This window comes from Mesoplodon bidens (genome assembly GCF_964165515.1).
Source record: "Mesoplodon bidens genome assembly, chromosome: 12".
NCBI classification, from domain to species: domain Eukaryota; kingdom Metazoa; phylum Chordata; class Mammalia; order Artiodactyla; family Ziphiidae; genus Mesoplodon; species Mesoplodon bidens.
In genome coordinates, this window is record NC_138168.1 from 32,982,847 (window position 1) to 32,996,871 (window position 14,025).

Here is a 14,025-nt window from a genome sequence, read left to right on the forward strand (position 1 = left end):
TGGCACTTAGAACAAGGACAGTTCAAGTTTGGTCTGAGCATAAATGGAGTTGAGGCGGAACATTTCCTCCCTCACCCACCTTTACGAACTGAAGAAATGGCCTCAGATGGAGCGTTTAAGAGCAAATGTCACTTGCTTTTATGGATCAATTTGACCCACTGAGAATTCCTGTTTTGGATTAGTTCAATATTCAAACATTTCTTTAGATCCAACTCATGAAATATCTAGCCACTTTTCAAGTTTTGACTTAAGATTTCAAAAGACTATCTGAGTCTGTGCTTAAATGAAGTCATACAGCTGTGGACGTGACATAACAATTGTTGCCAACTCATAGGGAAATAGACAACAGCAGGGAATGCCAGGTCCACAGTACTGGTGCAGGAAGCAGGCAACTACTTTTGAGTTATCCTAGTCAAATCCAAGGCTCAAAGTTCGCAAATTTCCCAGGAAGGCAGTGATAGAAGCCACAAACCACGGTTCATCTCTCAAGCTACCAAAAACGCTACAGGTGAGAACATGGGGCCACATCTCTTTCCAGATATTTCAAAAGAAAAGCTCTATAGTTCAGCCATTTCTAACCTATAAGAAGGGTTCTGATAGTCACTGAAATAACAAAACAAAAAACAGGAAATACATCATCCTTTATAGAAATTTTTTTAAATTTAAATATGCCCTCAATTTAGCCTAGGCAGTGGGAATTTCTTGAGTGTATGTGAGTGTCTGTATGTGCACTTTATATTTTAAACTTTCTGGAGATTATCCAGACGTTTCAGATACTAATTCTGGCAGGATTTCCCTTTAAAGATGTCCTGCAGAGAATCTGTTACTCATAATTTTAAGTAAAAATTGACAAGGAGTGCTTTTTCAGCCCAGTAGGAGTCAGCTATGTACATGTCACAAGACTTGGAGGAAACTCACACACCCTCCTATTGTCTTCCACAAAGTTTAAAAAGCTGCAACTGGGAGGGACCCTCAGATAGTTTTGGTGGCCCATTCTGTTCCTCTTGGAGTTGACATATGAATGTGTTGGAGGGGAAAGTAAATCATCATATATTCTCCTTTCATATTGTTTAAATCCCTGGAAGAAGCAGCTTTAAGAAAAAGTAAGTTTTGTTTTCTTTTCCTTAATGTTTTCTTTGTGTTTTTAATGTGGTTTTTATTGGCTTCTTTAATTTTTTTTTTAAGTACAAGAGAGTCTTATAAACTTTCTAGTGACTGCTTAAAAGAAACTTTGTAGTGATTTGTTTTTACTTAGCAAGTAAGTATATATCTAGAAGTTTCTTAGAAACTTTTTAAACATTTGAGCCAACAGTTATCAAATTTTATATGCTGAGCTTTTCAGATTTCTCATTTCCGTGCCATGTGTATTAAGGCAACATTGTAGCCAGATAACTTTCGAGTTGCCTCCTGAGTTCTGAAAATTGTCTTTATAATTGGAGATATAACTTCATTGTATTCATAAAAAAGGAATGACTCCATACTGGAGTTTTATTTGGCTTAATTTATTTGGATGACTGACTTTATCACTAAGGATATTTTATGGCTGGATTTACATATCCAGAGTACAATTTAAAGTTATTTACAGATTTTAAGTGAGTTAGTGAGATTCCTATTTAAAAAAACAAAAACAAAAAAAACAAATCTGCCTATTTTTCACAAGCAGGCATAAAGACAATTCCTAATCTTAGGCTTTCTAAGATTGAATTAAAATGTCTGTGTTTCTGACCCACACAGATATGTAATACACTGAATGAATCTAAAGCATTGCTTCTTGAAACTGGGATAGCGTTACATAAGCAAAAGTATGCTTCCCATATGTGTTTATGCTTTTTCCCTATTTTAATTAGACCCTTTTCGGTGTCTGTCATGCATTCGAAAACCAAATGTAACTCCTCAGCTTGTCAATTTTCATTTTGGAAATGTAGGAACTAAAAACAATCATTAATAAAATGTGTAATTCTTATAAATAAAATGTAAGAAATTCCTCAAGCCATTTTAGCCCTCATTTCACATTCACAATACTATCATGTATAAATTCCAGAATGTTTATTAGTAACGTATATGGATTAAAATTTAACACAAATATTGCAAATATATGTATCACATAAGATATTTCTTAACATATTTATGATATGTGCCTAAAGCCATAATCCAAATTGCTTGGTGGGCAAGGTAAACTCTGATGTCTGTTTTCTATACTTGTTCTATTTATTCCCATGTGTTATCATTAGTTGCCAATTCTGGGACTGTTCTACCTAAACAAGAGCAGCAGATTTGTGCTTTAATGTAACATTACCTCAGGGACAAGTCTACCTCTTATTTTTATTATACTTGCCAACAACATTCTGAGTAAAGCTGGATTAACTTGGGTTCCTTAAGCAAGCCCAGTAACTTTCTACTATAATATTGAAAATAAAATTTTATCTAGGACATGTTGGAGAAGCTTTGATTTGTTTTTTCACATTTTCAATCTAGGAAACATGATCTCTTTAGAATTGAAAACCAAATACTTGGGTTCACATGGAAAGTTCTGAGTCAGATGTCAGCTAAACAACCATACATTTCCATGTTCTTGTAATTATATTTTTCCTCTCTGATTGTCATTTTTCTTGGTTACCTTATGGTACCCTGGAAGGAGCTGTGAAAAGAAGGAGGGGAAGGAGGAGGTAGAAGACTCCTTCCTGCCATAACACCTTGAGTCCCTCCAAAATGATCAGCTTGAGCATTATCTATCTCCACATTAGACCACTTTGGGATCACAGATTCCCTTAAGAATCTGATAGAATCAATGGACCCTCTTCTCATTAAAAAAAAAAAAAAACCCATTGTGAATAGATTTTTCCTTGACATTTCTGGGGTTGATAGACTCTTGAAACCTGTCCTTGAGTATTCTTGAGGGGTCCTGATTATGAACCACTATTCTCCATGAAACCACAGACTTCAACTTCAGACAAACCCTGGGGTTGGAGGGTTTACCAAATCTTTAAAAGGCTTACGGTGGAAGTATGTCTAAACTGTCTCTCTCAACTATCCTCACCTGAGGACAGGTAAGGTTAAGGTAAGGATTTTAGCTGAAGATGACATTTAAAGGTTAATTTTCAAAGCAGATACATAGTTAATTCGTAGCCATACTTGTTCTGGGCAATGTGTCCACTGAAATAAAAGTAGAAGGTTCTGGGCTTCCCTGGTGGCGCAGTGGTTGAGAGTCCGCCTGCCGATGCAGGGGAGACGGGTTCGTGCCCCGGTCCGGGAAAAGCCCACATGCCGTGGAGCGGCTGGGCCCGTGAGCCATGGCCGCTGAGCCTGTGCTCCACAACGGGAGAGGCCACAACGGTGAGATGCCAGCGTATTGCAAAAAAAAAAAAAAAAAAAGTAGAAGGTTCAAGTATCAGAACAGTTCCTTTCATGGAGAGTAAGGCTTAGAATGGAAGGGTGATAGGATTAAGCCTCTAGAGACCCCAGAATGTGGAACAGGTGACTGCAGTGGGACCTTCCTATTTCTCTGGCCATTCTCCCCAATCCCCATACCAGCCTATTGGTAGATTGGAACATGAAAGGGAAGATCTAAACTAGTGCCTGTTATCTCATACCCTCTGCTTCAGGGATCACAATCTTTATTCTTTCCTTCTTTATTGGCTCCTCCTATCAACATTTAAACATGTTCAAATTCTCCATCTTGAAAAGCTTTCCTTCATTACTGAGCTCCTCCACTTACCTCACTCTTCGGCTTCATAGCTCAATCTCGTGAAAGTATTGTCTACACCTTGTAAAGAATCTCCACTTTCTTAGCTCCCACTTCTCAATCAACTGCAGTCTGGCTTTGGTCCTTATCAGTTTCCCCTGCCTCTCACTGAGGTGACTGATCACTAGTGTATTGCTAAATCCAGCAGACATTTCTCATTATCGTCTTAGTATCTCAGAAGCGTTTTACCTTATTCTCCACCTTCCCCATCTGGAAACACTCTTTACACAGGGATTCCATGGTATCCAACTGCTGGTTTTCCTCCCACCTCTATGACCACTATTCTCAATCTGTTTCACAGATTCCCCTTCCTCTTCCCTACATCCTAGATTCCCTTTCTCTTCCTGAGCTAAATGTCATTGCTTCAATTACAATCTATTCTACATGACTGAGTCCAAAATCTTTATGTCCAGCTAAGGTATCTTTTCTTACCTACAAACCTATATGTCCAATTATCTGCTGAATACAGGACTGCCCAGAGCAAGCTTGGACCCCAGTGAATACAATGCGGGAAGGGAAGGGGCCTGAAGGGCAAGCCAGGTAAAATTTTTGACATAGAATTTCAAAATGTTCAAGTAATGTATGTGGTTTCCCTGCCCTCTCTCTTTGGACCTGGCTGAACAGCTCTACTGGGCTTTCCCACAGTCCTCTCAAATCTCATTTTAATCCAAAAGTAAATTCATCATTCCCCTCTCCTACTTTCCACCCTACTTCCCCCAAGTATTCTCATACAGAAAATGACATCATGATACAAGCCAGAAACTGGAGGTGAACGAACTCCACCTCTCCCTCAACTTGTATACCCGAAGAGTCTCCAAATTCTGTCCATGCTACCTCATACATTCACCAGCTTCTCTCCTTTGTCACTGCCATCACCCTATTTCAGGCTGCCATCTTCTTTTACTTGGTGAACAGTGGCCCTTTCATGGGTCTCCATGCCTCCAGAATTGCCCTCTTCTGCTGCATTCTCCACACTGAAGCCACTGAAACTACTGGTCTAAAACCAGATTTGATTTTGTCCATCTCTTACTTCAAACCTTTTCCTGACTTTCCACTGGCCTTAGGATAATGTCCAGATTCCTTCCCAAAGTAAAGAGAAACAGTAGCATTGAGTGGGTTATAGCGGATGTCCCCAAACTTTAAAGTGCTCAGGAACCACCTCTGGGTCTTTGTTAAAATGTAGATTCTGGTTCTGTAGGTCTGGGTTGGTGCCTGAGTTTTTGCATTTCTAACAAGCGCCCAGGTGATGCTGATAATACTGGTTCATGGACCACACTTTTCATGCTAGATTGGCTGGAGCTCAAGTCTCAGCTGTATTACTCACTAGATCTGGGAACTTAGAGGAGTCAGCCTCTGTGTCTGTCATTTTCCTTGTATATGAAATGGAGATCATGATGGTATAACTTTTTCTTAGGTTTCTTAGGTTTGAAATGAGGAATCAATGTGTTATATTAAAATTACAACAGTGTCTGGCATAGAAAAAGTGTTAAGTGCAAGTTGTTATTATTACTAGTTAAGACCCTGAATAATTTAGCCTCTACATTCTTCTCCCAAACAGTTTTTACTATGGCACTGATGTGCACACACAGGCTCACACGTGCGTACACACACACACACACACACACACACACACACACTCTGCTGCTCAGTCATACCAAATGAACTTCAGCAGATTAAGAACTGAGCAAATGCCTCTTTCCTGCCAGGCTTCCATGGGCAACAACTAGTTGCTCAAGCCAGAAACTAGAGGTGAACTAACTTCACCTCTCCCTCAATTTATATACCCAAAGAAGAGCTCTCTGCATACAGACCTAACTCACCCTAGTCACCCTCAAGTGCTCCCTTCTCTGGAAAGAACTTACAGACCACCCTCCACCCAAATCTGTTTGGTGCCACTTCTGCATATCCTCATACTACCAATGTGCCCTCTTGGGCTCACATTATAAACTCATTTATTTATCTGTATCTCCTAACAAGACTGTATGCTCTTTTAGAGAAGGGACTGTGGCAATTACCACTGAATTTCTAGCATCCCACACACTGTTGCAGTCTTCAGATTGCTACTGGACCTTAAACCCATCTTACTTGATTGTTGGCAAAGCTTTGAGATTTTCCTTTGCTTATTCATTTTGCCAGAGCAGTATCATCAATGGACCCTGAGTTTTATTTTTCAGTAGATCATTTTGATTTATCAGATTCTCCCCTCTTATTATTTAAGAATATGCTTTGGGTTTTATTTTCAATTTCATTTTAATGAGAGTACACGCTGAAGATGGTGGGGAAATGGGCTTCTTGTCTTCTAGCTTGACTCTGTCCTTTTTAATTATCCTTTATATTTAATGATCCTTACTGTTCATAAGACAATTTAAGTAAAATATCATAATCATGTAATTCCTAATACTTTTAAAAAGACTATTAATAGTTGTCCTGGTCAAGGTATCAAACTATTTATCATTTTTTTGACAGGGCCAAAAAGTCATACATACAGGTAATTCATTCATTCACATATTCACTCATTCATTCACCAAGTAGATCAAGTCAGTATAGTACCTACAGAAACATTGGTCAAGCTGTTCAATTTTGCTTATATCATGAATCCTTGCGCTGTGCTGATGACCATTTCATGGGTGAACAAGGAGAGGCCTATCATAAAGTTTGACCAAAGGCTTCTCAGTATAGAACTAAAAATGCTTTGATGTTACGTAAAAGTTTTTCTTCCCGTAAAATTCAGCACTTTAACAGATTCATGGGTATAATTTGCATGCAGGAAAAAAAAAAAAAAAGCATCTGACACCAAGCTGTCATGCCACCTAAAGGAAGTAAGATTTAAAAATGATTTCTGGTCTTGTAATTACATTCATTCTATTAATTTGTTCCCTAGAAAATTTCTGCAGTTACACTATTACAGAAGATTCTAATCTTTGAGTTTTTTTTTTAAACTGAATGACTGCACTCGAATTTTGTTCAATACTTTTCCTTATTTTCAAAGTGATACATTATGCATTGTACAATTTAGAAAGTAATGAACAGTAAAATATCTTTTTTAAAAATCTATAACTTTAATCAAGCATATTTTCTTCTAAACTTGTTTCCTACTCTTCAAACGTATTTATGTGGTTGAGATCACACTGATTATTTAATTCCTACTTTTTTTTTCACTTAAAGCAATATCAGGAGCATTTTGCCATGTCATTAAGTACTTTTCCAAACACCATGTTAATGATTTCTAGTATTATTTTTAAAGTCATTTAGTAAATAATTTTATATGCTTTTAAGCAGTGTGCAGAAGTCCTTTTCAAACCCTAGTTAAGTGTAATTTAACAAACATGCAACAAAATATGACTAAAAACACAAAATATATTTTATGCTTTCTGTAGAGTCAGACAGGAAATATTTTAGGTTTCAAAATTAAGCAACTCTGCCATAACAGTTCAAAAGTAGCCATGGACTGAGGATGCGTTCCAGTAAAACTTTATAGATACTGAAACTTGAATGTCATATAATTTCAGATGTCAAAAAAATTTTATCCTTCTTTTGATTTTTTTTTGATCATTTTAAAATGTAAAAGCTATGTTTAGGTCTCAAGCCATGCAAACACAGGTTGTGGCTAGATTTTGGTTCTTGGGATGTAGTTGGCAACCTCCACTCTACAGCCTGGTTCCAAGAACCCTGGCTTCATCAGGTCTGAGAAAGTTCTGTGAATGCAGGAATATGAATATATTTTTAAGAAGAGGTAAATAGCTTTCATTAGGTGCTAAAAAATTCTTAACCTAAAAATGTTTAAGAATGACTGTTCTAAGTAATATACATGAAAGCACTTTGTAAACCATAAATCATTATTAGAATACCTATTGGTACTTCACTTATGATATTTTTCACTTAGGCACCAAATGATCTGAAAAAATTGATTAATAAAAATAAATATATGCCATTGTCAGAATTCCACCTGAAAAACTGATACTCAAAATCCAAAAATCTTATAAACTGTAACCTAAAGAGGAACTAGATAACAAGTTAAATTACCAAACACATTTAAAACAGAATTAATCGTTATTCTGATGAAGGTAATTAGAATATTTATTATTTTGTTTGGTTTTTGACTGAGCCAAGAACTTCGAAATAATGCTATTCATTTCTTCATTTTGTTTCTGTTAAGTTTTAAACTACAAACCTAGCATAATTAGAGAATACTAATTTACCATCCTGGTTAATAAAAACTGGTATATATATTATTCTCTCTTTTCTTCCCTCCTGCCACATACATATACGCATGCAGTACAGCAAAAGGACTTAGGAATAAAGCCACCTTTATTGTAATATATGTGTGGATTTGAAAGTCCCACTTAATCATGAGCCTCTTCTTTCAGAGTTCTAAGACAATTGTGAAATAGAAGTGTTATACACGAATCCATTTATTATCAATGTTATTATTGTTAAGGCTGGATTGGAAAACAAAGCTTTTCCCTGAGACTGCCCCTCCCATCCTGAATTGAACTTATTTGCAGTGGGGTAGAGAACTCTAACCCAGTGCCCCCTCATGGGCCTGGGCAGCTATAGTGGGCTCCCTCCAGGAAGGAGGGCAGAGTTTAGGCCTGTGCACTGGCAAATCCCACCGGAAGGAGGGGAAGGGAAGTGAGTGGCACTTGAGCAGACCCCTGTGCCCAGTTGCTTCTCAATTAAGTCGCTCCCCAGGTAGAACAGAATCAGTGAGCTAAGGGACCAACATTTTACCCCCAACACTTTCAAAAGAGAGAAATTCCTTTAAATGACCAGTATAGAAACCTGAGGGAAATGAGAGGTTCTCTTATATGATTTTTAATTCAAAAAACTATTCCTGTTTTTTGTATATATGTAAGTATAATTTTAGTTTAGTATAAATTTAAGTCATCAATGTAAACTGTTAAACTGCCAAGTAAGAGAGATTTCTAGTTGACAGCATACATCCCAGACCTGTGTTTAAGGGTATGGTCTTCAGGTGGCCAAGAAGAGAAGAGTGGGCAAATATATATTCATAGCAATGTGTAGTTGAGTTTTTAAAGCTCTGACATGTAAAAGTATCTCATTTTGTAAGTGACATTTTGCCTTTCCAGGTATGGATGAAATGCCACCCTCCAGGTGTGGTCCCCTCAAGCAGGTCTAGCAATGCTCTCTGCCTGGTCCACACTCCCAGTGTGCTGCTTCCCCACATCCACAACTGTGTGGATTCCCCACTGCTCTTCCCCACCTTTTCTTAGAGAGTAGCTTTTATTCCATCTTCAAGCTACAGCTCTAGAAGTGTTACCTGACATTTTCTAGAAATTTCCTGAAATTTCCAGGGCCCCCTGTGCCTATGTCCAAGCATTTCCAGCTGCCCTCTCTTCTTTCTCCCCCCACCTCCCTCTCATCCACAATATTTAGTGAGTGCCCAGCACATGCTGATAATATGCTAGACACCAGTTAGTTTGGTGGTAACAGCATTTGTTCCGCCTGAAGCTTACTGTTGAGTGGGAAAGACGATTAACTAGGGCTACAGTGCACAGTGTGTGCTGAAGTATGGAGAGCCAGGGCCCTGATCTGGTAAGACTGATGGAGTAGAGTAATTATTTATGAGCCTGTCTCCCATGCCAGAGTGGAGGCTTTTCACAGGGAGAGACCTGGTCTTACCTTCACTGCCAAGCACTGTTTGGCACTCAGGAGCTCTTTGTGAAACCTACAGAAGTACCGTTCACTGTGTTCAGAGAGCTGTTTGATATTGTTGGGTTTAAAACTGATAGAACCAGGCCAAGACAGATGCCAGATTTTGAAAGGTCTGAAATGCTAAAGAGCTTGGACCAGGAATAGGTCACTGAAAGTAGTGTGATCTAAAGACAGCCATTTAAAGACTCTGGGTCAGCATCTATTTATAAAATGGGAGGGGAGTGGCTGTTTGGCTCTAAACAGCCAAAAAAGAAGCTAAAAAAAAGAAGCTTGTTAAAATTCACTTTGATTAGCACTGTGGGTATTTCCTTTTAAGTATTTACAAAAATTAATTTGGTAGGTATATTCCATTTTTCCTAATTTTTCTAGAAAGAAATACTAGCTCTACAAATATCCTCTTTGGAATTTAGTTTCTATCCCTGTAAAATGAGGAGCTAAAACTGATCTATCTTTTTTAGTTCTTATGTTCTATAGTCAAGAACAAGTGATTCAAAGGGAAATAAGTTTAGCCTTTTGATTTGTGTTAAGATTTCATTTAATTTTTAAAATAGGCCATTTGGTACAAAATTCAAAGAGTACAAAAGGCTATATACAAGTGGAAAGTAAATCTCACTACCTTCCCTGTCTCTTCATCACTGTTTTTGTGGTTTCTTCAAGAGTGACTAAGTATTTTTAAGTTAAATGTCGGTTAATGAGAAGGTAAGTTTGGTTTTGATCAGTACCAAATGTTACACCACTATTAGGGTAACAAATTATATATAGTCTTAAAATTTTCTGTCTACCATTACTTTAATTCCTCTATATTCTCAGCAAGGTTTATTTTTGCATAACTCATAATTGTTTTTAAGGTATTTTGATATGTATTATCTGATTTGCTCTAAAGCGCCATCTATGGGTATGATTTACAATATTCTACCTTATAAGGCAGAATATAAATGTCATGATTTCTGTCATATACGTACTTAGATGCTGTCAAAATGCCAAATGGGATGCTGATAATGGAGTAGTTTTATAAACTGTTACTATGACCTGTCCCCACAAAAATCATGAAAATGATCAACTGAGAGTTAAGAATTTTGAGACTGATTGGAAATTGTATTCATATGACAAGGGGCAGTTATGCCTTATGGCCAGTCCTCAGAGGCAGGCTGCTGGGATTGCCACCCCCATCCCTGGGCAGTGAAGGGCGAGGAAGAGTTCCTGCTACAGGCTCATAGGAGTCTAAAGGCTGCAGTGACTACTATTGTTGAAAACAGAATAAAAAGTTCCAAAGAGACACCTACACCACACCTGTATCCACTTATTAAACTGCTGGTTGACTTGAAAGACATAAGACATTTGTTATCCTCTGACTTGCCTTACAACTTCAAAGGAAAAGAGAGAGTATCTGGTGCCTTGTCCCAATAAATCAAGAGAAGAATGTTTACCTAGCATGCTTAGTCACTGGGGAATCATAATGATGCCTCCCAACAGAAAATTCAAAACTGGAGGTGCTTCAGCTTATTTTCTTGGTCTTTAGCCATCACCACTTTCAATAAAGTAGAAATCCTTTAAAAATTACCATAAGTTTTATCCGCAATATTTTAAAAGATCACTCAGTAAGTGTGGGGGCACTTCCAGGCCCCCATGGAGTATAGAAATGAGTAAGATACGGTGCTCTCAGTGAGCTTATATTATGGTCATAAGGAATACAACAACCCCCCTTCCAAAATTTATAATACAAGTTAGAATATAAGAATTATCTAAGAGAAACACAAAGGGCCTTCATTAAACATACCATAATACAACTCATAAATGTAACTCATATACTTTATATATACCTTATAATACAAACTCATATACCCTAAAATTCAAAAATGTCTGCAGCTTTAGAACTTTTTGACAGACTCTGTTTCGGAAGGCCCAGAAATGAGCTCTTCTTTCATCATTGTGTTTTATGAAGTTGAAGAAGTTCATAAACCAACAGAATCTATAATACGCATTAATGCCAGGATACATGAAAGCCAATATATTATATGGCCAGACTTGCCTTATTCTCAGGAGAGAATTAAGTGATTGATTATGAAATCTTATTTCGTGCTCTTAGTTAAACGACTGAATATTCTTCCCAATTCGTTTAACTGGAGTTGTCATTTTTAAGCCATTTTTTGATTTAGAAAACTACTTTATAGGCTCTATTAGATAAAGAATACATCTATCATTTTATATTGGCCACCTTCCAAATAAAGCACACTCTTCATTTCATTGTACAGTTTCTAATACTATCTTTCATCAGAATAGAAATGGTTTATTTCTCATATTTAAAAAGATTTATTGGATGGGCTTCCCTGCTGGCACAGTGGTTGGGAGTCCACCTGCCAATGCAGGGGACACGGGTTCCTGCCCCGGTCCGGGAGGATCCCACGTGCCACATAGCGGCTGGGCCCGTGAGCCATGGCCACTGAGCCTGGGCGTCCGGAGCCTGTGCTCCGCAGTGGGAGAGGCCACAACAGTGAGAGGCCTGCGTACCGCAAAATAAATAAATAAATAAATAAATAAATAAATAATAAAAAGATTTATTGGAAAGAAAATCATGGAAAGTATGTTTTGCTTGGTTCTTCTGTGTTCTAAGGGGTACTTTTAGGTTTTCAAGATGACATGGGGTCAAGATGCATCGACACCTGTGGGGATTGGAGCACTTGGCTCAGCTCCTCTAAATTCCTGGGTCCATGGTTATTACCCTAATCTGCTCTCAGGCACTGTGTAAATTGAATATGTTTGCCATCTTCTTAAGGTTAATTAATTAAGGTGAGAGTTTTCTCATCATTAATTTTGGAAGGAAATTAGAGTTTATTTTAAAACACCTAGGAAGGGACTTCCCTGGTGGCGCAGTGGTTGGGAGTCCACCTGCCAATGCAGGGGACACGGGTTCAATCCCTGGTCTGGGAGGATCCCACATGCCGTGGAGCAACTAACCCGTGCGCCACAACTACTGAGCCTGTGCTCTAGAGCCTGCAAGCCACAACTACTGAGCCCACGTGCCACAACTACTGAAGCCCACGCACCTAGAGCCCACGTTCCTCAAGAGAAGCCACCACAATGAGAAGCCTGTGCACCACAAGCAAGAGTAGCCCCTGCTTGCCACAACTAGAGAAAGCCTGTGTGCAGCAATGAAGACCCAATGCGGCCAAAAAAGCAAACAAACAAAAAAACCACCCAGGAAAATAAAATAGCTGTCTTGGTTTTACAGTGATCCAGTCACAATGTCTTTATAACACATGACACTGAACTCAAAAACTGAAGGAAAAAACGGTACAAAAGCTATTGCATTTCCTGTCTGATGAAGTACATTCCACTAGACCATAGCGAAGTTTTCATGTGATCTTGTGAACTCAAATACCTGGCCCTGTGGGGGTGATTCATATGACTAGCATGTGTTAGAGATTCAGTCCTTCTACAGGAGACTTAGTTTCTACAATGGCAGATCACACTTCTTGCTAAATATGCTTGCATTTGTCAATAGATGCAAGAGGAAGCAGGTAGAAACAGTGTTAAATAGATGAATCAATGAGCTCCCTCCCCACTGCTGATAAAACAGCTACTAGGGCTCAGATACTGATAGTAGTTAATGAGCATGATGAAGGTGATCTTCAAATAGAAAGGAAAACCAAGGAAACAAAGCAAAACAAAACAGAACAAAAAAAACTGACATAACTACTACATTTAGTTTTCCAAAGAGTACTTGTTGAATTTTTCAAAAAGCTTAGAGATGGGTGGAGGAAATACTCTCTGATACTTATAATAGATCTCAGTGATATTTAGATTAGAATCCATCTCCAGAAAATGAGGGTGATTTGGGGGATTCACATGCAGGAAACATCCTGTCCCTACCATGTGCTGACTCTGTGCTAAATACATTTAGATAAATCACCTCTTTTAGTTCAGTCCTTGTATATACCAAACCCCAGCAGTACATGAGAACTCAAGACTTTGAGGAGATCCTGAGGCAACCTAGGAACTGTATTTGCTCTTCCAGAACACCTTTTACAGAAATAATAGCAAGGCTACAGGGAGTAGAAGGACTGACAGCTTATACCTATTGAAATGATAGTGGTTCCTTTGGGTTAAAAGTTGAGGCAAGCCTAACGATGGGTTTAAAAGCAGGAAGTTGGTATCTGGATAGACAGAGATCTAGATAATCCAGTTGAACCTTAAAAGGTGGTATTCTTTATGTCTTAAATTTTTTCTTATATCTCAGTGAGGAAAAAAATCAAAAATCAATATAAACCTATATATTTTTGAGAGTCCTACTTTTTTATTTTGTAAAGAATATAATGTTTGATAAAATGTGGTTATACTTATGTATTACCATGAACTACAATGTACCTGTTTCTGTAATCACTGCCATAATTACATGATTCTGAACATAATCCCTCCAAGAAAATCATACAAAGCACATTTTTCCTTTGTTAGTATCCACAGAACAAATTAACCAGATGGAAAGCTCTCGTCAGCTGTTTTGTTTCATGGGAGAGCAGTGCCATCAGGTCTCAGGAGAATTCTCATTTGACCTCTCTACACAAGACATTCAGCTTCCAACAAACTGGGCTTGTGAATATGTCCCTAGA

General features: G+C 38.1%; 1 protein-coding gene across 1 annotated transcript in view; it reads left to right on the plus strand.

Annotated features, from left to right (window-relative positions):
- Positions 1-904: 904 nt before the first annotated feature.
- Positions 905-14,025, plus strand: part of FHL5 (four and a half LIM domains 5) — a 39,274-nt gene continuing 26,153 nt past the window's right edge. The window contains exon 1 of the mRNA XM_081250853.1: positions 905-1,103. The gene's annotated coding sequence lies outside the window, so the exon portion shown is untranslated. The remainder of the gene's footprint in view (positions 1,104-14,025) is intronic.